Source organism: Jaculus jaculus, chromosome 2 (genome assembly GCF_020740685.1).
Source record: "Jaculus jaculus isolate mJacJac1 chromosome 2, mJacJac1.mat.Y.cur, whole genome shotgun sequence".
Taxonomy (NCBI): Eukaryota; Metazoa; Chordata; class Mammalia; order Rodentia; family Dipodidae; genus Jaculus; species Jaculus jaculus.
In genome coordinates this window covers 132,959,960-132,985,607 of record NC_059103.1, presented here as the reverse complement: position 1 = coordinate 132,985,607, position 25,648 = coordinate 132,959,960, and the positions used below count along the sequence as shown (strand labels likewise).

General features: G+C 41.8%; 1 pseudogene; it reads right to left on the bottom strand.

The window, feature by feature from the left end:
- Positions 1–4,003: 4,003 nt before the first annotated feature.
- Positions 4,004–4,103, bottom strand: LOC123459081 (annotated as a pseudogene).
- Positions 4,104–25,648: the final 21,545 nt, after the last annotated feature.

Here is a 25,648-nt window from a genome sequence, read left to right as displayed (position 1 = left end):
CTAGCACTATATTAGATTCATAGATGTTACAACATTTGATCATAAAAATAGAGGCAGGTGGAATTATGCCCATTTTAAAATCCTTTGTGCAGAATCACAGTGACAGTAAATGACAGAACTAAACTGAACTCAGCTCATCTGGCTGTAAATGCCACGCACTCCTTAACCCGACATGCTTCCCGTTCTAAGACCTGAGTGCGGATCATGGAGATGAGCCTACCTTGATACATCTGACCTGATCCAGTTCATTTTTTCCCCTTTTTGCTGATGGCTTTCATACTTACAGAAAATAAACCATGATAATTCCCTCCCCTCCCCCAGTTTACCCTTCACAAATCATCCCCTCCCTCTCTCCATTAGTCTCTCTTTTATTTTGATGTCATCATCTTTTTCTCCTATTATGAGGGTCTTGTGTGGGTAGTGCTAGGCATTGCAAGGTTATGGATATCAAGGCCAATTTCTGTCTGGTCAATTGCACTGTAAGCAATCCTACCCTTCCTTCAGCTCTTATATTCATTCTGCCACCTCTTCCACAATGGACCCTGAGCCTTGGAAGGTGTGATAGAGATGTTTCAGTGCTGAACATTCCTCCATCACATCTTCTCAGCACTATGTTGCCTTTTGGGTCATCCCCGTGGTCACTGCCATCTGAAAAGAGAAGCTTCTCTAACCAAAAGTGAGAGTAGCATTAATATATGGGTGTGAGCATTAAGAGAAGTGCTTGCAGTTTGGTGAGCACAGTATATGCATCTAGCCAGCCATGAGCAGGCGTTACACCCCTAACGCTCATGTCCAGTCCATTTTTAATTACCTCTCACCCAGTCTGCATCAGCCTCTCCTTGGGCATAGGCTTTCATTGTCCCTCTTTCACCTACTCCTTTTAGGCTGCCAAAATCATCTCTGCAAGATTTCATTTCCTGGTTTTCAAAGACAGTAGCACTGTATGCAGGATAACTTGGCACCCCAAACTCTTCACACCTAGGCCAAACCTGTTTTTCCATCCTTAAGTTGCAGAACTTCTGAAGCCACCTGTCCCTCCAGGCACTACCTCCTCATCACTGGAAGTGTCACCATTTCCACACAAGACAGAGAGGGCAGGAAGGGGATGAGGTGTGCTGTGGACTCCGAAACTTGGGGCTTATTGTTTCTTCTGCTTAGAGCCTTTTCGTTTTGGGACCATCTTCATCCCTACCCTCTTGTCATCTTTGTGAAGCCTTCTCCAGCCATCCCATGTAGAATCATTTGCTATTTCTGGTGTTATCCCTGTGTAGCTGCCTGACTGTGACCCCGCCAGAATCAGCTCTGAAAAGCAGGTACTGGGCTGGAGAAAGGCTTAGTGGTTAAGGCATTTGCCTGTGAAGCCTAAGGGCCCAGGTTCAATTCCCCAGTACCCACATAAGCCAGATGCACAGGGGGCACATGTGTCTGGAGTTTGTTTGCAGTGGCTGGATGCCCTGGCAGCCCCCCCGCCCGCCTCTTTCTCACTCTCAAATAAATAAAAGAAATTGTTTTTTTTTTAATTTTTATTTATTTATTTGAGAGTGACAGACACAGAGAAAAAGACAGATAGAGGGAGAGAGAGAGAGAGTGGGTGCGCCAGGGCTTCCAGCCTCTGCAAACGAACTCCAGACGCGTGCGCCCCCTTGTGCATCTGGCTAACGTGGGACCTGGGGAACAGAGCCTCGAACCGGGGTCCTTAGGCTTCACAGGCAAGCGCTTAACCGCTAAGCCATCTCTCCAGCCCCCCCCCTTTTTTTTTTTAAAGCATGTACTGTTATTAACATTCTGTATAGCCAGAGCCCAGCAACTGGGTCAATACAGAAGGCAGACTTGACCCCAAAACATTTTGTCACTAGGCTGGGTGATAGCCATCAGATGGATGGCCACATGGCCTTTGTGGCAAGATGAAATACTATACCATACTACTTTCTGGGGACACTGGGCTCACCTAAGCCACCCTCTTCAAGCCCTTTCTTCTCCCTATTTCTTTCTCATTCTAATTAATGTTGGCTTTTCTTCCTCAGCTGCCTGCATAGCACTTTCCAGTCACTTGGTGGCTAATCAGTAGGGAGGAGTGTTCAAGCTCAGGTCTAGCTTGTTTCTCAGTGTCTTGCAAATGAAGCATGTGGTGTCCTCAGCAGTAAGGTTTACTGTCTAGTTCTGGTGCATGGCCTACACCCTTGGCAATGGTCTTATCATTTGGAACCTTTCTGACAAACAACTCACTGAGAGGTATCCCACCCCTCGCTCTGAGATTTTCCTAGAAAACCCTATGGATTCTGCATGCAGTATTATCCCCCCAAATGCTTTCTCTTTTTAAATTTTTAAATTACAAACACACGCACACACACAGAGAGAAAGAATTATCTAAAATATAATATATAGATAGATATAGATATTCATCTTTCTATTGAAAACATATATATATATTACCTAAAATATAATATATAGATAGATATAGATATACATCTTTCTATTGAAAAAAAAATATATACACACACACACACACACACACACACACACACACACAGTATATGCTGATCATAATCCCTTCAACACTATATGTATTTTTTTGATTAATTCACAAAGATGTAGGATTCCATATGGCTTATTCATAACACCTTTAGTCTTTATTAACCTTCACCCCATGCCTTCCTCTATTCCTTCTCTCTCCCTTTACCCCACTTAGAACTTTCTATCCCCAGCATTACAATTCACAAAATCCCCACAATTATTTATCTGGCCATTTTTACCCTGGTGTATTGGAAAGCTCTTCCAATATTTTATATCAATTATCCAAATCCATTTTGGACCACTTTTTAGAAGTCATGCTTATATCTCTTACAACATTACTCTAGGTTCTGATTTCTGTCATATGTCATTCCCTGTGCCAACTTTGATGGCAATACTTATAACTCGTGTGTGTGTGTGTGTGTGTGTGTGTGTGTGTGTGTGTGTGTGTGCATGTGCCATGGTATAGCACATGTGTGGGGGTCAGGGGATAGCTTCAGGTGTCAGTCTCACCTTCCACCTTGTTTAAGGCAGGACCTCTTTTGTTCACTATTTTGTTCCCTAGGCTAACTGCCCCATGAGCTTCCAGAAGAGCCTACTGATCTGCCTCCCTTCTTGCCACAGGCATGCTGATATTACAGGTGTCTGCTACAGCATCTGGCTTTATGTGGGTTCTGGGGATCTAGACCTGTGTACTTATGCTGGCACAGCTAGAGTTTTATCCACTGAGCCATCTCCCAAGCCCCAGTACTTGCCACTCTTCATCATGCAACTTCTTATAGGAAGTGACTCAGCAGGGTGTACTGCCATCTGGATGGACTAGTTTTACATATGGGGAAATCCAAATTGGGATCTTCTTTTTAGATTATTCTTCTTTCATCAACTTTCCATGGTAAAAAAAAAAAAAAAGGATGACCCCCGTGTGCAAAAAGCTCCCTCATTTCACTTGGTTAGTCCCCAAAGACATAGAGTTCATGGGGTGGGGGGCAGGATGGTATTGGAATATCTTAACACACCAGACAAGGTTGTACTTGGCTAGTTAGTCCATGTATTTAGCTCAACTTCCCTCTTAAATGATGTAATTTCCTCTTTCCTCTTTGAATTTTGTCACTGGTCTTTATAGTGCACTTATAACTGTGCTTTGGTGCTATGTTCCTTTTATTGCTAGAGCTAAAGGCTCCTTTGAAAAGGGAGCTGACATGTTGGAGATCACAGGAACTTTTTCCTATTATGTATATAGTACATACATAAGCACACAGTTGGTCTCTCAAAACAAGGTAATAACAAAAATAGTAAACTATGCTTGTGCTATGAAAGCAGAGTAAGAGGTGTTATAGTGAAGGAAGGGATACCTAAGATCTATTATATTTAAATGAATATGTTATTTGCTTAACATTTTCACAACTTGCCTGTAAATGTCCTCCCAAAAGACACCTTATAAGAGGAAGAGGTTCTCCAAACACAGAATGCTTTGTGCTCACACCCATTTTATATATATATAAAATGCTTCACACATTTGTATGTCATTCTCGCACAGGTGCCATAAAAATCTCTATATTGTTTCAACTTTAGTATATTTCTGCCAAAGTGAACAGTGCTTCATGTTTTTAATACTCTTGTTGTATGTGGAACACTACCTTTAACTGTAAAGGCTCTGGGTATTAATTTCTACCAGTGACCGTTTGAACTCTGGGAATAGAGAATATCCAGGATGTTAGTCCAAGCCTGAAAGGACTGAACCTGGGGGACAGGGTAAAGATGAGCCAGAGGTGAACTGCATAATGCCACACTAGATCTGCCATCTAGCCTGATTCTGCCCAGGGCCTGGTGGGTTGACTGTCCACCCACCTGAACTGGTAGAAATTAATACCTTCTCTTTATAATGAACCTATTGTGTTTCATTTATAGTTTTTGTTCCTTTATATTTCTATTTCATTTCCATTTCTTAATTATTTTTATTTCTTTTTTTTTAATTTTTAATTTATTTATTTGAGAGCGACAGACACAGAGAGAAAGACAGATAGAGGGAGAGAGAGAGAATGGGTGCGCCAGGGCTTCCAGCCTCTGCAAACGAACTCCAGACGCATGTGCCCCCTTGTGCATCTGGCTAACATGGGACCTGGGGAACCGAGCCTCAAACCGGGGTCCTTAGGCTTCACAGGCAAGCCCTTAACCGCTAAGCCATCTCTCCAGCCCTATTTTTATTTCTTTTCATCTACTGGTCTTGTGTTTGACTATTTCTTGCTCTGCCAAAGCTCTATGGTGCATCATTAAGTTACTTGGATAGTGCTGTGGTTACCTTCACATAGCTAGGACAAACACCTGACAAGAAGCAGCTTATAGGAGCACAGAGTTTATTTCAGGCTTACCAACTGCAAGGGAAGCTTCATCATGGCAGAAGTATCTGACTCACTTCAGCACACATCCATAGCAGAGAGACAACAGCCAGCACTAGCAAGCACAAGCTGACTCCGAACACTCCTCACAGGGCTGAACTTGAGAGCTCTTCCCAGTGGCACACCTCCTTCAGCATGGATCCACCTACTGAAGAATAAATTGGAAGCTTAATATTAATCCAAATACCTAAGGTATGGGGGACATACGGTTACATTCAAACTACCACATTCAGCCCCTGGCCCCATAGACTCATGGCCATCTCACAATAAACAATGTACTCAGTCAAACTTCAAAAGTGCCCATAGGTTGGACGTGGTGGTGCACACCTTTAACCCAAGCACTTAGGAGGCAGAGGTATAAGGATTACAATGAGTTGGAGACCAGCCTAGGACCACATAGTGAATTCCAGGTCAGCCTGGGCTAGAATGAAACCCTACCTCAAAATAACAGACAAACAAACAAAAATGTCCACATAGTCTTTATCAACTCTCACATTGTCCAAAGTCTTGGCTGGGTGTGGTGGCAGACATCTTTAATTCCAGCACTTGGGAGGTAGAGGTAACACGATAGTCATGAGTTGGAGGCCAGCCTGGAACTCAATCTCTCTCTCTCTCTCTCTTCCTCCCTTTCTCCTTCCCTCCCTCTTCTATGTCTCTATCTGTTTGCAACTTTAAAAAGTTATGATTTTCCTTGTGAAAGCAGAGTATCCCCAGTACTTCCCTCACAGTCATTTCATGTTCTTCATTGTAAGTGCACTTCAACCTGAACAACTTTAAACTGCTTTGTTTACAGTTAGCTGGGTCTTGGGCATACTGCATAGAGAGCCTCTAATTTTATAGAAAGAATTATAGTTTAAAATGCTATTAGTGTGTGGATCACAAGGTCAAAAGCAGTAAAACATCTTTGTGTAATTGAAGAATCTAAAGCTGACAATTAGAATAAGTGGATTGTTGAAGGACAATATTGAGAACAAAATTGAAGGCTGTGGTTACCCAATATTGGACTCTACTGGGAGGCTTGGGTTTTTCATGAGGTCCTGAGGTCCTTTAGATAAAACAACAAGGGAGGAAGGTCAGACCTTTTTACAAAGGTGAGTTCTAAATGGCATAAGAGCCATTTCTCAGTAATGGAGAAATTTCACTAAATTCTTTTTCTCTTTTACAAACTATTAAAAAAATCAACAGGACTTAAAAAACAAATTTGCAAATAAATATTACCTCTTGTTGAAAGTGTTAGAAAATATGAAATGCAAAGAAGAAACCTTCATGAACCTCCTGCAGATAGCCCTTATTTATGTTTGAGGTGATTCCTTCTGCCTTTTAGTGTTTTATCTAATTATATATGTACTTAAAATTATAAAACACCACAAATCATATATTATCTACTTTTGAAGTCTAACTTAAAAAACTTAATATATCACGAACCCTTTTTCTATTGTTTCTCTTTTGAACTTTTTCAAATATAATCTTATTGCAAACTTTAGCATATGAACATATTGTAGTTTGGGTGTGTTTTCATGGGGTTATCCTCTTTTCTTCCCTCTTTCCCACCCCTGTCCCCCTGAGAGCCTCCTCAGTGCAGGTATCAGTAATCAGTGCAGGTCATGTATGCATCAATAAGTTCCTGTGGGGAGAATATAACCCCACATTAAGCTTTCCCACACTGTGGCTTTTACATTCTTTCTATCCCATCTTCGGCAATGTTCCCTGAGCCTTGGAGTGTGTGTTAAAGATCTCCTTTAGTTTTGAGTTCTCAGCAGTATCCTTTTTTCTATTTTGATGATTAAAAAAATAATTTACTTATTTACTAGCAGAGAGATATAAAGATAAGAGAGGAAAGAGAGAGAGAGAGAGAGAGAGAGAGAGAGAGAGAGAGAGAGAGGGGGAGGGAGGGAGGGAGAGACAGAGAGAATGGGTGCACCAGGACATGCAGCCACTGCAAATGAACTCCAGATGCATGTGCCACTGTACTTCTGGCATTATGTGGATATTGGTAAATCAAATCCAGGAAGTTAGGCTTTCCAGGAAAGTGCCTTAACCACAGAGACCTCTTTCCAGCCCTGTTTTGATGATTTTTGAGTTTCCTACTGCCATCTCCACGAAGAAGGTTTTCTGGCTAGCTATAAGAGGAACACTCATACTTAATCCCTGAATTCTGAAGGCTTTTAATTCAAATGATTTACAGGTGTTATGCTGGTCTGGTTTCAGGGTATAGTCCCACCATACTCTGACTTCCAAGAGCAGAAGTTCTGAGGATACCCAGCTGCTGAGTCAGCAGGGGTCTTTTAGAAAAAGGACCTCTTTGAGGCTCCTGTCAAGTCCTGGTACCTCTCCTTTCTCTGACACTGTCACATGTCATTTTGTCTTCCTTCTTCCCTCTACATTTTTTTCTGTTTAAAATTACTGAGTTACTAGTTAAAAGTTACTGAGAATATAGTGCTAATTTTCTGAGGCTCTCTCATCTGAAGCATGATTTTACTCATGTTCTCTGACTGGGGGTGGAGAGATCTCAGACCTGCCAATCCTGCTGGATGGACTCTGGAATTTTTTTAAATGTACTTTTTTAACGTAGCTATTTACAAACAGATAGAGACAGTGAGAGAATGGGCACATCATGACCTCTAGCCACTGTAAATGGACTCCTGACACATGCACACAAGCACAACATCTGGCTTTACATGGGTACTGGATAACCAAACCCAGGTCATTAGGCTTGCAAGCAAGTGCCATTATCACTGAGGCATTGAGCCAGCTCCAGATTCTGGACTTTTTTCTTCCTGTTCTGCTTTGTAACATTTTCTATTTTACTTTGTTATTAAACTGAAGGTTTGGGACCACTGCAAAGAAATTCCCAATGTGCAAAGAAATGTCAACCTAGGTGGCCCCACATGTTTTGATTCTTGCATTGTTTTAGGCATTGTTTTAGGCTCATTGGGATCACAGATGCCAAATACACTTTAGACTTGGCACAGTGGGTGCCCATGAATTGAAACAGGATGACAGACTTTGCCAGCAAGCACGTTTAACTTCTGAGCTAGCTCCCTATCCCCCAAACCCAACCTTTTACAAAAATTATTTTTTGAGGCCTGGAGAGATGGCTTAGTGGTTAGTGGTTAAGTGCTTGCTGGTGAAGCTCGAGGCTTGATTCTCCAGGACCTACGTTAGCTAGATGCACGAGGGAGGGTCCATGCATCTGGAGTTCGTTTGCAGTGGCTGGAGGCCCTGGCACACCCATTCTCGCTCTCTCTCTCTCTCTCTCTCTCTCTCTCTCCCTGCTTCTTTCTCTCTGTGTCTGTTGCTCTCAAATAAAAAATAAATAAATAAATAAATAAATAAATAAATAAATAAAATGAACAAAAGAAAAATTATTTTTGAATATGTGATTTATCTTTAATTTGCTTAAAATCAATTAGAAAGTTTAAAATTTCAACACTCATTAATGTATTGAGAAAAGATGATAGTGGTACATTCAGCACTAAGTGCTAATATGTTTTTATCACACCCTCATAGATGTAGAGATCACTGCAGAAGAGATTTTAGAAAGAATGTAAGAGCCTAACAGCAGGCGTGGTGATGCACTCCTTTAATCTCAGCACTTGGGAGGCAGAGGTAGGAGGATTGTCGTGAGTTTGAGGCCACCCTGAGACTTTGTAGTGAATTCCAAGTCAGCCTGGGCTAGAGCGAGACCCTATCTTGAAAAACAAAACAAAACAAACAAACAACAATAACAACAAAAAGAATGTAAGAAAGAAGGGGAAGAAGTGCTTTGCAATACTTCCTTTTCCAGACACAAAGTAGCCAAAGTATTCATGAATTTACAGTGGCTGATGCCACTGAAACAAGACCTGCATGATAAGAGGGGAAAAAATGGTAACACCAAAATAGAAGAGAGATGGGCTGGAGAGATGGTTTAGCAGTTAAGGCACTTGACTGTGAAGCCTAAGGACCCAGGTTTGACTCCCCAGAACCCACATAAAGTTAGATGCACATTGTGGCTTATGTGCCTGAAGTTTGTTTGTAGTGGCAAGAGGCCCTGATGCTTCCATTCTTCTCTTTCTTTCTGTCTGCATCTTCCTCTCTCTCTCTCCCCATCTCTCAAATAAATAGATAGATAGTGAAGAGCCAACCTCCATTTTAATAGCAAGAGCCATTATGATATAATGGCTGTTTCCCTAAGTTTCTATGTCTGAGTTGGGGCCACAGATTGTTTCCTGATTACTGTTCCCAGGATTGTGTATTCATAACATTCCAGGAAGCAGTTTAACTATAACGGCGGATCTGCTTCTGTTACCATGCGTGCTTGCCTCTGAAAACCCTTGACTCTGTGATGTCCATGGTTTTGCCCTACAAAAAATGCCTGAGAAGTTGACTCGGGGCTGCTGTCTACAGCTTTGCCTTAGGAAGGCAGTCGCCAGACCAGCTCTATTGTGCACAGTTAAAAGCTTGCTTCAAGTTGGCCCTGATTTGTGTTCGGAGGTCTTTATTCTCACAAATTCTGGGTTAGCATAATGGAAGCCCCAGAAACATAGAGACCCTAACCCAAATTCAGAAGCTGGATTCTTCTCTCTGAGCATCTGGGACTGAAGCATTGTTCCCAGGGGGTGTGCACCTTGAAGTTGTTCCAAGGTCCTGGAACACACCTGTTTCACAGACAGCCAAGGTGAAGGGCCACACAAAAGTACAACCAGCAAGCACTGGTCTGGAGAGCTCTCAACTGGTAAATCATAGTTTTCCTTCTATGATATCCGGTACTGGTTCTGGTGGGATCCTTTCTGGGAACAGAACGGTATCTGATGCGGTACATGCACACTCCTGTGTAGGGCAGTTGCCAGTCATTGTACTGCTCACCTGGTTCAGGACAACTGCAGAGCCCGCATTGTCCACTTGGTCATGATTCTAGGCAATAGCAAGACGTCACATTTTCTACTTAGTTCTGGTTTTGGAGCCCTTATATTATTCAATGGTTGTCTGTCTTTTGTTTGTCCTTTTTGTGACTTGTGTTTCTGTGACTATTAGTGACTGGCCTTAGGTGGCTGGACTGATGGACAAAATTTGAAATAAGTCTAGCAAATCTCCTGCCCCCCCCCCAGATGGTGTACTAAAAACTTTTGAAAAACTATATCCTTCTGTAATAAACAGGATTATGACTATCCCATCACCAAAAGTCACCTCAGAACCTTCTGTGAGCTAGAGTGGCCCACCTTCAGAGTTGAATGGCCCTCTGAGGGCTCATTCAATCCCCAGGTGGCTTGGGCAGTGGTTGTCCTAGGCAACCCTGGCCACCCAGACCAAATAGATATATTTTGCCCTTGGCAGAGGCAACTTAAGATCTCCCCCCAACACACCAAGAAGGTTTGTATGGTCCAGAACAGCTGAAGAAGCCAAGCTTTGGTTGTTACAAGGGGAAAATATCCAAAGCCCTCAAAGAAATATCAGGAGACCCCTAAATCTCCAGTTTTACAAGACTACTAAGAGGATCCCCTTCTCCCTCTGTATGTTCCTCCCTATCCTTCATTACCTCAATCTCAACCTCATCCTCTTCCCCAATCCCCTCACACTACTATCCTCTCTGCTCACAATCCCTCATCCTCTTCCTTACTCATTCCTTCTCCTCCTCACACCTGGCAGAGACTCCCCTATGGCATCTCTGAAAACTGTCTGGGAGAGGTGCCAGATTCTGTCCTCCCCTTACCCTAAGTTCCCCCTGATAATCATTATATTTATGTTCCTTTCTCTACAACTAACCTGTACAACTAGAAAAACCAGAATCCCTCTTTCAGTACAGACCCAAGTTCTATGACTTCCTTAATTGACTGTTTTCTTCAATAACCTTCCCACCAGGGATGACTGCTGATAACTCCTGCACATCCTTTTTATTACAGAAGAAAGGGAACACATCCTAACAAGCTACAAAAGCAATACCCTGCTTTGTGGGGTAGATTCCCAACCCAGTGAGCAGAGAACTGAAACAATTTACCGTATTCTGCCCAGAAGGAGACCTAACTGGGACTGTAGGGCAGAAGAAGGTAAGAGGTCTTTCAGTGAGCTCCTAGAAGGATCAAAGAACGGGCAGCCTGAAAGCCCACTAACTTGTCTAAGGTGAGAGATATAAAACAGGGGCCAGAAGAATCTGCTTCAGCATTCCTTGAGCACCTCTTGGAGGCATACGGCCTGTATACTCCTATCGACCTGGAGGATCCAGAGAACCTTAAGGCAATTAACTTGGTCTTTGTAACCCAAGTCGGCTTAAAACATATGTAAAAAGATCCAGAAACTGGATAGCTTTGCAGGGAAGAATAGATCAGAATCACTAGAGATTTCCCAAACGGTGTTCAATAATGGAGACAGCAAAGAAGACCAGATGATAAAGAAAATAAATCGAATTACAGTGGCAGCATTATGTGTCCCTAGGGCCTTCCATCCTGAACAAAGAATTATCTACCAGAACAAACCTGGGCAGGAAATGAACTACCAGGGCAGGCTACCTCTACAGAAAGGCCAATGTGTCTATTGCAAAGAACTAGGACATTGGAAACATGAATGTCCTCAGTGGAAGAGAACAGGTCTACCCCAACCAAAGCCAATTATGTCTCCAGAAGAATAGCGGGGCCATGGCTCTTTCAAATTAAGCCGCTGAGAGCCTCTGGTATCTTTTTCAATTGGGGCCAACCTGTAAGACTCTTGAAGGACACAGATACCTCATGTTCAGTACTACAAAAGCCCCTGGGGCCCCTCACCAATCAAACAGTGGAGGTAGAAGGGGCAACAGGGAAAAAGAAAAAAAATACAAGTGGACCACTGAATGAACTGTTGGCCTGGGACGTGGGACAGTAACTCACTCATTCCTTGTCATCCTAGAATGTCCATTTCCTCTTTTGGGAAGAGGTCTTCTAAACAAACTTCAGGCAGCTCTTTCAATCTCAGGCAATACACCTAAACTCCAACTGGGAAATCCAGCTCAGATTTTAACAATTACCAGTCCCTTGAGTGAGGAATACCTCACTCAAAAATCCTACCCAAATGCTGGAGGATGAATTAAGAGAACTAGTCAGGGAAGTCCCAATTGTATGGGCAGAAGACAAACCCCCAGTCCTAGCCAGACAAGTGCCACCAGTAGTGGTCCAATTATCCTCAGGAGCTACGCCTGTTCAAGTGAACCATAGTTCCTCAGTCAGGAAGCTAAAGAAGGTATGAAAGGTCACATCAGACGCCTGCCCAAGACAAGCATACTTACTCCCTGCCAGTTGGGCTGGAACACTCCTTTACTGCCAGTTCAAAAGCCAGGAACTCAAGATTATAGGCCAGTATAAGACTTAAGGGAAGTAAATTAAAGAGTGGAAACTGTCCACCCAACTGTTCCTAATCCTTATACTCTGCTCAGCATGCTACCAACTGAATACAAACCTACACTGTTCTACATTTAAAGGATGCTTTCTTTTCTATTCCCCTATCAAAACTAAGTCAACCCACATTCACTTTCGAACAGACTGACACTGAGCTGGGAATAGCAGGACAACTAACTTGGGGCTGATACCTCGGGGATTAAAGAATTCCCCCACCATTTTTGTTGAAGCCCCAAGCCAGGATCTGAGAGCATTTCACAGTGAGTTCCCACATGTTACATTACTCTAATATGCAGATATCCTGTTGCTGGCTGCAAAAAACAAAGAGGATTATTTACAAGAAACCCAGGCTTTTAGGAACCTTGGCTCAATTGGGGTATTGAGTTTCTAAGAAGAAAGTCAAGGTATATCAATCATGGGACACCTATTTAGGTTATGAATTAAAAGAAGGAAAGAGGCTATTATCTCAGACCCACATAGAGGCCATCATGAGAATCCCCACTCTAACTTCAAGAAGGGACATGTGAAGGAATTCTTAGGGGCAGTGGGAGTATTGCTGCCTGTGGATTCCTGGGTTTGCAGAGATTGCTAAACCTTTTTAATTCAGCCGCAGCAGGAGGGGATGCTCACCTAGAATGGACTGAAGAGCATGAACAGCCTTTAAGAATTTAAAGGAGGCCCTTACACAGGCCTCTGCCCTCACCCTCCTCGATATCTCTAAGCCTTTTTATCTCTATGTGCACAAGAAAAAGTTCATTGCAAAAGGGTTTTTTAATTTTTTTTTTTTTTTGAGGTAGGGTCTCACTCTAGCCCAGGCTGACCTGGAATTCACTATGGAGTCTCAGGGTGGCCTCGAACTCATGGCGATCCTCCTACCTCTGCCTCCCAAGTGATGGGATTAAAGGCATGTGCCACCACGCTCGGCTAAAAAAAAATTTTTGTTGTTTATTTTAGTTATTTATTTGAGAGTTACAGAGATAGAAAGCGGGAGAGAGAGAGAAAGAATAGGCGAACCAGGGCTTTCAGCCACTGCAAATGTACTCCAGACATATGTGCCCCCTTGTGCATCTGGCTAACGTGGGTCCCAGGGAATCGAGCCTTGAACCAGGGTTCTTAGGCTTCACAGGCAAGCGCTTAACTGCTAAACCATCTCTCCCGCCCACAGAAGGGGTTTTGACTCAGGTCCTAGGCCCTTGGAAAAGGCTGATTGCCTATGTTTCAAAGAAACTGGATCCAGTGGCATCTGGATGGCCTTCTTGTTTGCAGGCCATAGAAGCTACTACATTCCTTGTAAAAGAAGCAGATAAGCTTACTCTTGGACAGATTTTGACCATATTAGCTACTCATGTTGTGGAAGCATTATGAAGAGATGCAACTAACCACTAGATATCAGATGCACATTTAACTCAATATCAGGCCTTTCTCTTGGACAAAGATAGATTGATTTTTGAAAAGTGTATGGACATCAGCCCTGCTACCCTGCTGCTGAATGATGGCCCTCAAGAACCCATCCAGGATGGCCTTGAGATGCTGGATGTACAGTCTGAAAGATCTAAACCAATTGGCCCTACTGAAAACCTCCTACCACCCCCTCATGTCTTACCAGCCCCTCAGCCCTCTACTAAAGCAGGAGCTACTGCTGCCCAACCTTCTACCCCTCTTAGTTCCTCTACATACTGAAGTCCCTTTATTAACAATGTTAACAGCCACCTTTTCCACTATCAACAACCCTCACCCCAATATAACCAAGGATTGTTGGCTTTGCCTAGATCCCAAGCCCCTTTATTGTTTAGAAATAGCCTATAACCTGTCCTTAGAGTCCCTTCCCTTGGCAAAAGCTCATGCTTGCTCCTGGTCTCAGCCTAAGCTTACTCTGAGTGATGTACAAGGTCGAGGGTTATGTTCAACCTCCAAGCCTTCTGACAAGCTTGTTTTCCAGTATTGGGACAATTGTGCATACCTAACTCAAGGCCCAGAGACATGGAATAACCAAAGCCAGCAACTCTTTCGCCCAGCTCCTAATGGCATGTGGTGGGCCTCACAGATGGCCTCACTCAATGTCTATCTGTCACACACAGGCATGAGAGTCACCCTCTCCTCTGTATTCTCACCTACATTCTGCCCCAAGTATTTGTTTATGATGGGGAAGCTGGCTGCTTATACTTAGCCATGCTTCATAATCATCTTCAGAGCAGATGAGCCCCCATATTGGTTCCACTCCTGGTGGGCACTGGTATCATCGGGTCAGTGGCCATTTGTACCTCAGCACTAACTGGGCAGGACCAAGAGTTCAAACAACACAATACAAAGATTGAACAGGATCTGAGGTTCCTAGAAGACTCAGGCTATAGACTAGAACATCAGATGGATGTTCTAGTGGAGAGGTTGCTCTACAAAATAGAAGAGGCTTAGATTTACTCTTCATGAAACAAGGACTTTGTGTGGCATTGGGAGAAACATGCTGTTTTTATGTGAACCAGTCAGGAGTAATTAGAAAAACCCCAGCTATTGAAAGAAATAATCTCAAAACTAAATATTTGAATCCACAAGAAGGAAGTAACTGCATCAGTCTCTGTTCAGTTAGTCCTGCTGGTTAACTACTCTTATCTCAGCTGCAGTGGACTGCTAATTACTTGTCTCTTTCCTTAACAATCAGACCATGCATCCTCTGGGGCATCACAAGTTTTATATCTAGACAGATAGAAACTAATAAAATACTTATTCTTCATAAACATTATCAACCAATATAGCAATGGAAATAGAAACCCCCCTATCAAAAATTTGTCAGGTATACATAAGAAAAGGGGAGAATGAAGAGCCAACCTGACTCAAGTTTAATAGCAACAGCCATTTTGATATAAAGAATAGGGTAAGTTTCTGTTTCTCTAAGTTTCTATATCTGAGTTGGGGCCACAAACTATTCCCTGGTTACTGTTCCTGGGATTGTGTATTCATGACATTCCGGGAAGTAATTTAACTATAATGGCTGGTCTGCTTCTGTCACCATCTTTGCTTGCCTCTGCAAACCCCCTATTCTATAATTTTTACAGTTTTTCCCTATAAAAGGAACCTGAGAAATTAATTTGGGGTTGCTCTCTACACCCCTGCGGTAAGGAGGCAGCTGCCAGACCAGCTCTACTGTGCAAAATTAAAAGCTTGTTTCAATTTGGCCATAATTTGTGGTCAGTGGCCTTTATTCTTGTGAATTCTGGGTTAAAGGTAGATAGGTAGGTAGGTAGGTAGATAGATAGATAGATAAGATAAATAGATAGATAGATAGATAGATAGATAGATAGATAGATAGATAGATAGATACATACATAGATAGATAGGTGACAGATAGATAAATGAAAGACAAAAATAGAAGAGAGAATAGTTAAAGAAGGTCTTCAGTAGGAGGGGTTCAGAAGGAGGAAAAGGAGAGAGTGGTAGAAGGTATTATGATTGTGTTATATTGTATATATGTATGGAACTTGTCATTAAAAAGTTCAATAAAAGAAAAATTAAACTTTAATGTGGGTGAGGTGGGGCTGCGCTTTACAGTAGCAAAACCAGCAGAAGAACAGCTGCAAGCAGCCAACCAACTTGGATCCTACTTCTCACATTCACCTTCCAAGCTTACCCAAACCCCAAAAATCATCTGAAGAAGGGCTGAAGTAGAGGGCAACTGTGTGCCAGCCTCAGCCCCTAGGAGAAACTTGGAGCTGATCTCACCCCAAACAGCAAATAAAACTGGATGAGAAGCATTCAGATTAGACACTAAAAAAGCTAGGTCTCCCAAGTTCTTCCTCAGGTTTTTCCAGAATAGGCACACTCAAAGTAGACCCTACTCAGGATCAAGTTCACCCACTCCAATCCAGTGGACAGTCTTCAGTCCCACACCCACCTTGATCAGTTTAGACCAGGCTACCCAACACAAGCTATATAACAGTTGCCATTACCACATCCTCAGTGAGACAACTAAACTCAAGATGGGCAGATCCTGACATAAAGCAAATAAAAACACCCAGTAAAGGGATCCCCATCAAGATTGCCTACACCCACAATAGAAGCCTCCAATAAAAGCTTAAAGGAAACTCAAGGATTAGAACCCTAGAATGAAATCTCAACAAGCATTTTACAGTAACTTAATGAAACCATGAACAAATGGCTTGTTGAATGGGAAGAAATGGGAAAAAGTAATCAAACATTAAATGCAAGAAGGCTGAATAAAATTGGCAAAAGAATTCAAATTACATATCAAAGGATGGCTCAATGAATTGCAAGAAAGGCAACAAAAAGAATTCAAAGGATGGATGAAGAAAATGGAAGATAATCAACAAGCACTTCTCAATAGATGACAGAAGGAAACCAAAGAGAATCAGGAAACATTACTCCAGAGACATCTTAATGAAGTTGAAGACAATCAAAAGGACATCAACATAAGGCTAAAGGAATTTGAGGAGAACCAACAAACAAGCTCATGGGCCAGTGGATCAGACTCAACAAGGACATATCCAAGTGCAGGAATAAACTCCAAGAGCTGACAAAAAGGTCAAATCGAGAAATTAAAATGGAATCTAAGCAAGAGAGAATGCCTAAGGCAAATGTAACAGAAAACAGAAATACACTAACCCTCTCTGAAGGCTCCCAAGAAAGCCCCACCAACTGAGTAGACTGCATGGAAGACAGAATTTTGGAACTCAAGAACAAGACAGAGGAATTAAATCGGGGTGGGGGGGCACAGGTAGATGCAGGGAAACCTGCTCACTTGGGACAAGGAGCCGTTGGGGAAAGCCTGCTCACTGGGGGCAGATAGAGACTGGAAAAAATGCTCACTGGGGATAGGTAGACACATCAGAAGTTCTCTCTGGGGGTAGGTAGACTCCAGAGAAGTGCTTCCTGAGGGCAGGTAGACACAGAGAAATCTTGCTGGGGAAAGGGATACTCTGGGAAAGTGCTTGCTGGATGAAGGTAGGCACCAGGGAAAACTTTCTCACTGGGGGCAGGGAGCCACCAGGAAAGCATGCTCATGGGGAATAGGTAGACTTCATGAAACCCTGCTCACTGGGTATAGGAAGGCATAGGTGAACCCACTCACATTCTAGCCTCAAGTCCGTCCACTGATTGGTGCCACGCCATGCCTCTGGCTAACTCCATATTCCTGTGTTCCTGTTACAGTCACCTTTGCAGACCAATGCCACTGCACCAACCACCACCTGGGACCCTAGGTCAGCCCTGGTCCTTGAATCTTGCAGGGCTCCACTCTTTCCCATGCCACCCCTGCAACTCATCCACAAGGTGGTATCTCCACACCTCCTTGGAAACTCATTCCTGTCCCAGATGGGGAGCACTTGAGTATCTGGCAAATGCTTGCCAGGGGGTATTAGCATACCTCCATAACCTGCTCAGCTGAGATACAATAGGGAATAGGCTCAAGAGCTCCTTAGTCCCACAGGCAAGGCAAAGCTTTGATCGGAGGCTGAGGAGAATCCAGACCTTCAAACCGGCTCTCCTATGAGCCATCTGCTCAGAGCTGCTGGCACACTTGCAACATCCATAACCTGTGCATCTGCCAATATAACCCCATCTCACTCCCATCCAGTTCAAACCTAAAACAGAACACTCACTGAAGATCCTACAAGGGCAAAGACTTGCTTCCTCATTTATAAAATAAGACTTTGACTTGGAGATGGGTAGACCACAAAACAAAAAATAAATAAAAGACAAAAAAAAAAGACATTGCCACCAAGGTTGCCTAGTACCACAATGGAAGCCTGCAATGAAAATAGAGAAAACAAAAGAAATTGAACCCCAAAATTAAAGCACAATAAACTATGTGACCCTAACAAAGCAAATAATTGAATTGGAAGCAAATCAGTATAAAACCAGCAATTACATGCCTTTGTCACTAGGATTAAGGAAAACCAGAGAGACCTCAAAAGAGAGATAATGAGTTGAAGGTGAGTCAACAAATACAGGATCTTAATAACCAGCAGATTAAGCCTAATGAAGACATGATCAAATGCAATAATGAATTCCAGGAAGCATCAAAAAGTCAAATCACAACCTGAATTTGTTATTCAACACAGAGATGGGCACAATGCAGAAAAATGCAACAGCAAACAAAAATCAAATAGAGCTTTTCAAAATCTCCCTAGAACCACTCATTAATACAGTTGATCTTGTGGAACATATAACCTCAGGCCTGGAAGTCAAGACAGAAGAAATTGATCAGAAACTCAAAAATATGGATAAGTTCAAAAAAATCATGCAAACAATATGAAGGAATCATGGGATTCCGTAAAATAACTAAATATCCAGATCATGGGTATACCAGAAGGAGAAAAAATCCACTTCAGAGGCATAGAGAACATATTCAACAAAACTGTTGAAGAAAAATTTCCCAATCTTGCAAAAGAGAGGCTCATCCAGATACAAGAAGCCCACTGAACACCCAAAGACAGGACTAAAGAAGAAACTCTCTGTTGCAGTCCAGTTCACATTGCTGGTAGAAATCACCCAACTAAGAGTAGCTTCTGTGAAAAAGAGATTTATTTTGGCTTACAGGCTCGAGGGGAAGCTTCATGATTGCAGGGGAAAATGATGGCATGAGCAGAAGGTGGACATCACCCCCTGGCCAACATAAGATGGACCACAGCAACAGGAGGGTGTGCCAAACACTGACAAGGGGAAACTGGCTATAATACCCATAAGCCCACCCCCAAACAATACACTCCCTCCAAGAGGCATTAATTCCCAAATATCCATCAGCTGGGGAGCTAGCATTCACAACATCTAAGTTTATGGGGGACACCTGCATCAAACCACCACATTCCGCCCCTGGCCCCCATAAACTGATATCCATACATGATGTAAAATACAATGCATTCAGTTTGACATTAAAAGTCCCCATAGTTTTTATCAATCCCAATGATGTTCATACATCCCCATAGTCCAAGATCTTTTAACTGAGCCATAATACCAAAAAATAACCTCAAAAAACCCATAATGGCACAGAATAAATCTTCACACTGCAAAGGATGCATTTGGCATAGCAAAGAAACATTCAACCAATACAAGATTTAAAACAACCAGGGCAAATATCAAACTGTAGCTTCAAGTCCAGCAACTCTAGCCAGTGACAAATCTCCAAGTCCGATAATTCTAACCAGCAACAAGTCTCTGGCATTCCAATTCTGCCCCTCCTGCTAGGCTACTCACAGTCCTGGAAAACTTCATCGGGGCCGGCAGCTCCTTGGCAGCCATCTCATGGTCCCGGCATCTCCACTGGGTCTCCACTGCAAGCCACAGTTCATCCTCATGGCCCCATGGGATCTCTATGCAGGCAACCAGCAAACCTGCTTCACACTGCCCATGGCCATTTCCAAAACACAAGACTGTGTTGCAAACTCAATGACCTTCTTTCCAGAATTTCTTATACTCCACAATACCAGGTAGGGTGCCAATTTGTTAATCCAGGGGGGATTAAAGCAGACTTCGAAGAACAGGACTCCTTGAGTACTCAGGCCCCTTCAAAAGAGTCTACATTCTTCCTGTTCCCCAGCACAGGTCAGCTAGCCCAGTCTCAAAGGTTGTAATCTCTCAGTTGCAGCTGAACAGGCAGCAGTTCACCCAAAGATTTTTCTTTCTGTGCCATATCCCTCTGTACACACCAGTTCATTTCTATGCAAAGCAACCCTGCACAACTTCTCAGGGCATGGGCACAAGAGCAAGCTTCTCACACAAACTGCTAGCCCAATCCAAGCAAAGCTCTTTCTCACCCTCATAAGCCAAACCTCACAGTCCATAGTTCTTCCTGCATTCAGGTCTTGCAGCTCAGACCAGAATAGTCCATCAAGCTGTACTTACAGCACTGCAAGGCATCTCTTAGGCCAAGGTTTCAACTCCTTCCACTTTCCTCTTGAAAATCAGCTCCAAAAGGCCAAAGCCACATAGTCAGGTGTCTAGCAGCAACCCCACTCCTGGTACCACTTTACTGTTGCAGTCCGGTTCACATTGCTGGTAGAAATCACCCAACCAAGAGTAGCTTCTGGGAAAAAGAGATTTATTTTGGCTTACAGGCTTGAGGGGAAGCTTCACAATGGCAGGGGAAAACGATGGCATGATCAGAAGGTGGACATCACCCCCTGGCCAACATAAGATGGACCATAGCAACAGGAGGGTGTGCCAAACACTGGCAAGGGGAAACTGGCTATAATACCCATAAGCCTGCCCCCAACAATACACTCCCTCCAGAAGGCATTAATTCCCAAATATCCATCAGCTGGGGAGCTAGCATTCACAACACCTAAGTTTATGGGGGACACCTGAATCAAACCACCACACTCTCCAAGGAACATCATGGTTAAAACTCTAAACAAGGAAATCAGAGAGAGAGTGCTAAAAGCAGTAAGAAAGAAACAGTTCATTATATACGAAAGCAATCCCTTTAGTATTACCTAAGACTTTTCAATGGAATCCATGACAGCCAGAAGGGCTTTGATTGGAGTACTCAAATCCAAAAAACTACGGTTTCCAACCCTAAATACTGGGTACAGTGAAAGTATCCCCTATAATAGATGGAGAAAGGAAAACTTTTCATGACAAAAGACAGCTATATAATTACATGAACACAAAGCCAAACCTACAGAGAATACTTCAAGAAATATTCCACACAGAATTGAACAAACAACCTCAAGAGCCTATGAGAAAATGAACATGAATACCAAAAACTAGAACAGGCATGAAAATGTACAAAGCATTAAACTACATAAACTATCCACCCAGGCAGGGATTAAATAAAACCTCATAATTGTAACTCTAAATATAAATGGAGTTAAGTCCATTATGGACTTAAATGGAGTTAAGTCTTAACTCACCCATAAAAAAAGCACAGACTTAATTAACAAGGTGATTCAGAAGAATGGACCTTTCTACCTGCTGTCTTAAAGAAACACACCTCACCACTAAGGATAGACACCTACTCAGGGTGAAAGGATGTAAAATGACTTTCCAGGTAAATTGAAATAAGAAACAAGTGGCTGTGGCTATATTAATATCTGACAAAGTATACTTCAAACCAAAAGTAGTTAAAATGGACAGAGACTACTTTTTACTAATCAAGGAAACAATCCAACAAAAGGATACCACAATCATCAATCTGTATGCATCAAAGCAGGTGCCCTGCAGTTTATGGAGCAAAAACCTACTTTACAACAAATCAGAAATAAATTCCAATACCATCATAGTAAGGGACTTCAATACCCCACTATCATTAGACAGATCATCCCAGCAGAAAGCTAACAGGGAAATAATAGATCTTATCAACAACATAGATCATTAGATCTAACAGACATCTACAGAACATTATACCCCAATTTTACAGAACACACATTCTTCTCAGTAGCCCATGAAACCTTCTTCAAAATAGATCAAATATTAGAACATAAAGTATGCCTCCATAAGTTCAGGAAAATTAACATAACTTCTTGCATCATATTAGGCCATAATCTGTTACTCTAGAAATTAACAAGAGAAACAACAGAAACTACACCAAGTCCTGGAGACTAAACAACACACAATTAAACAATGAATGGATTGTGGAAGAAAACAAAAAGGAAATTGTAAAATTCCTTTACCTGAATGATTACCAAAACACAACATACCAAAACTTATGGGACACAATAAGGGCAGACCTAAGAGGAAAATTTATAGCACTTAATGCCTTCATTACAAAGACAGAGAGATCTCTAATTAATAACCTAACCATCCACCTAAAGGTGTTGGAATAACAAAAAGAATCTAACCCTAAGAGTTCCAGACAGGAGGGACCAGCTGAACAGCTGCTGAAGGAGATCACAGACAGGACCAGCTGAGCAGCTCTGATACAACTCCAGTCATCTTGCATAGCCTCCCATGCCCCACCCGTCAGAGAACCCATTCACCCCTGGCCATACCACATCTAGCACAGCCAATCAGAATGCTAAAACCACAGTGCAAGAGAGAGGGACTGAGGTGGGCACTCAGCATTGGTGAGAATGGAAGCCATCTCAACAGGTAAAAGGGCCTACTTACACAAAGGCAGGTATACCGGCCTGTACTGAAACTGCTAATCTCTCTTTCCAAATCAGGGCAGGTTATATGTTACATATTCTTAGTAGGCTTTATCATTCTCAAATAAACTATATGTTAATGTTGACTATTACTGCCTTTGATGTTCCCTGATTCATAAGGCCTTTGTCTTTTTCTTCTGTCATTAGTGGGGCCAGGGTTTGACTTGGCCCCAGACTGACCTGAAAGCCATTTCAGACCAGAAATCTCAACTTTCCAGTTGACAGGATTAAGGGTGTAGGGAAACACACACCCTTAGGGACTTTGGCTTCATTAGATTATCTGTCTGTTTTAGTCCCCACTACTGCATCTATGATAACAGCATATTATTCAACACAACTTTAAAAGCCAGAAGGGCTTAGAATGATATATTTCAAGTTTGGAAAGACAACAACTGTCAAACAATATCACTATACTCTACAAAACTATACATCCAAATTGATGGATAAATGAGGACATTACACATCAGAAACTGGCTAAAGGAATATATGAACACTAAATCAGATCTACAGAAAATACCTGAAGGGATCCCCATGCAGAAGAGAAACACACACACACACACACACACACACACACACATAAGGAAACAAACAACAACAAAAACCCATACTCAGATAATAGTTAATACAAGAGAGTAAAGGAAAAAAACAGAAGAGCTACAAAACAAGAAGAATGGCAAGAATAAATGCATACCTTTCTATAATAACTCGAAATACCGGTGGCATCCAAGCCCCAAACAAAAGACAAAGGTTTTCAGACAGAGTTAAAAAGCAGGATCCTTTGATTTGTTCCCTCAAGAACCCTACCTTTCTATAAAAGATGGACATTATCTTAGAGTAAAAGGTTGGAAAACAGTGTTTCAAGCAAATGGGCCTAGAAAACAAGCAGGTGTAGCTATCCTAATATCTGACAGGGTAGACTTCAAACCAACATTAGTTAGGAAAGATAAAGAAGGTCACTTTATACAGATTAAAGGAGCACTCCCAGAGGAGGACATAACAATCTAAAACATATATGCATCTAACTTGGGGGAATCCCAATTTCATCAAATAAACACTATTGAATTAATGTCACAGATAATAGAAAGCACTGTTATAGTGGATGACTTCAACACCCCACTCTTATCAGTGGTCAGGTATTCCTGGTAAAAATTAAACAGAGAAGCACCTGGATTAAATGAGGTCATAGAGAAAATGGACCTGACAGATACAGAAAATTCATTCACATTCTTTTTGGCAGCACATGAAACATTCTCTAAAGTAGACCATATATTAGGAGACAAAGAAAATCTTAACAAATACAGGAAGGTTGAAATAATTTGTTGCACTCTATCAGATCACAATGGGATTAAACTACAAACCAATAGCAAGAAAAGCTGCAGCACATACATAAAATCATGAAAACTAAACAATACACAACTAAATGATGAATGAGTCAATGAAGCAATCAAAGAGGAAATTAAAAAATTCATAGAATCAAATGCTAATAAGAACATAATATACCAAAACCTTTGGGACACAATGAAGGCTTTCTTAGTGGTAAGGGCATATATTAACAAATTAGAAAAGTTGCAAGTAAACAACTTAATGCTTTACCTTAAGGCCTTGGAGAAAGAAAAGAAGGCAAACCAAAAAAATCAGTACATGGGAAGAATAATAAAAATTAGGGCAGAAATTCATGAAATTGAAACCAAAAAGACAACACAAAAAAAATCAATGAAACAAAGAATTGGTTCTTTGAATGGATAAACAAGATTGAGAAACCCCTGCCAAATCTGACCAAATAAAAGAGAGAAGAGACACAAATTAAAACTATAGATGAAAAAGGCACCATTACAACAGATACCAAAGAAATTCAGAAAATTGTAAGGACATACTTTAAGAACATATGCTCCACTAAGTTTGAAAATCAGAAAGAAATGTATGATTTCCCTGACATATATGACCTACCAAAATTGAATTAAATTGTGATTAACCACTTAAATAGATCTATAACAAGTATAGAAATCTAAGCTTAAGGAGTGTCCTGTTCTTCAAAATCTGCATTATTCCCCTCTGGATTAACAAATTGGCACCCTACTTGGTACTGGGGAGTATAAGAAATGCAAAAGAGGGTCACTGACTTTGCAACATGGTCTTATGTTTTGGAAATGGCCATAGGCAGCGTGAAGCAGGTTTGCTGGATGCCTGCATGGCAACCGCATGGGGCCATGAGGATAAACCGTGGATTATAGTGGAGTCACAGTGGAGATGCCAGGACCATAAGACGGCTGCTAATGAAAGCTGCCAGCCTGATGAAGTTTTCTAGGACTGTGAGTAGCCTAGCTGGAGGGGCAGAATTGGAACTCCAGAGAATTGTTGCTGGTTAGAATTATTGGACTTAGAGATTTGTCATTGACTAGAGTTGGACTTAGAGCTACAGATTTTGATGTTTGCCCTGGTTGTTTTAAATCTTGTATTGGCTGAATATTTCTTTGCTATGCCAAATGCCATCTTTTGCAGTGTGAAAGTTTATTCTGTGCCATTATGGGTTTTGGGGGATTTTTTTGGTATTATGGCTCAGTTAAAAGACCTTGGATTATGGGGATGTTTGAACATCATTGTGATTGATAAAAAGTATGGGGACTTTGTTTTTTTTTTTTTTTGAGGTAGGGTTTTACTCTAGCTCAGGCTCTCCTGGAATTAACTATGTAGTCTCATGGTGGCCTTGAACTCATGGCATCATGGCAATCCTCCTGCCTCTGTCTCCCGAGTGCTGGGATTAAAGGCATACACCACCATGCCCAACTAAAAGTATGGGGACTTTTAAAAGTTGGACTGAATGTATTACATTTTAAATCATATATGGATATCAGTTTATGGGGGCTGGGACAGAATGTGAATATAGATATGAAAATTCTCAAGAAAATATTGGCAATCAGAATACAAGAATATATCAGAAAGATCATTGACCCTGACCAAGTAGGCTTTATCCCAGAGATGCAGGGATGGTTCAACATATGCAAAACTATAAATGTAATACACTATATAAATGGACTGAAGGACAAAAATCACATGATCATCTCATTATATGCAGAAAAAATATTTGACAAAATTCAACATCTTTTCATGATAAAGGTCCTATAGAAACTGGGAATAGAGGAACATATCTCAACATTATAAAGTCTATTTATGACAAGCCTACAGCCAAATAATACTAAATGGAGAAAAACTTGAAGCTTTTCCATTAAAATCAGGTAAAGACAAGGGACCCCACTCTCTCCACTTTTATTTAATAAAGAACTAGAAGTCTTAGCCTTAGCAATAA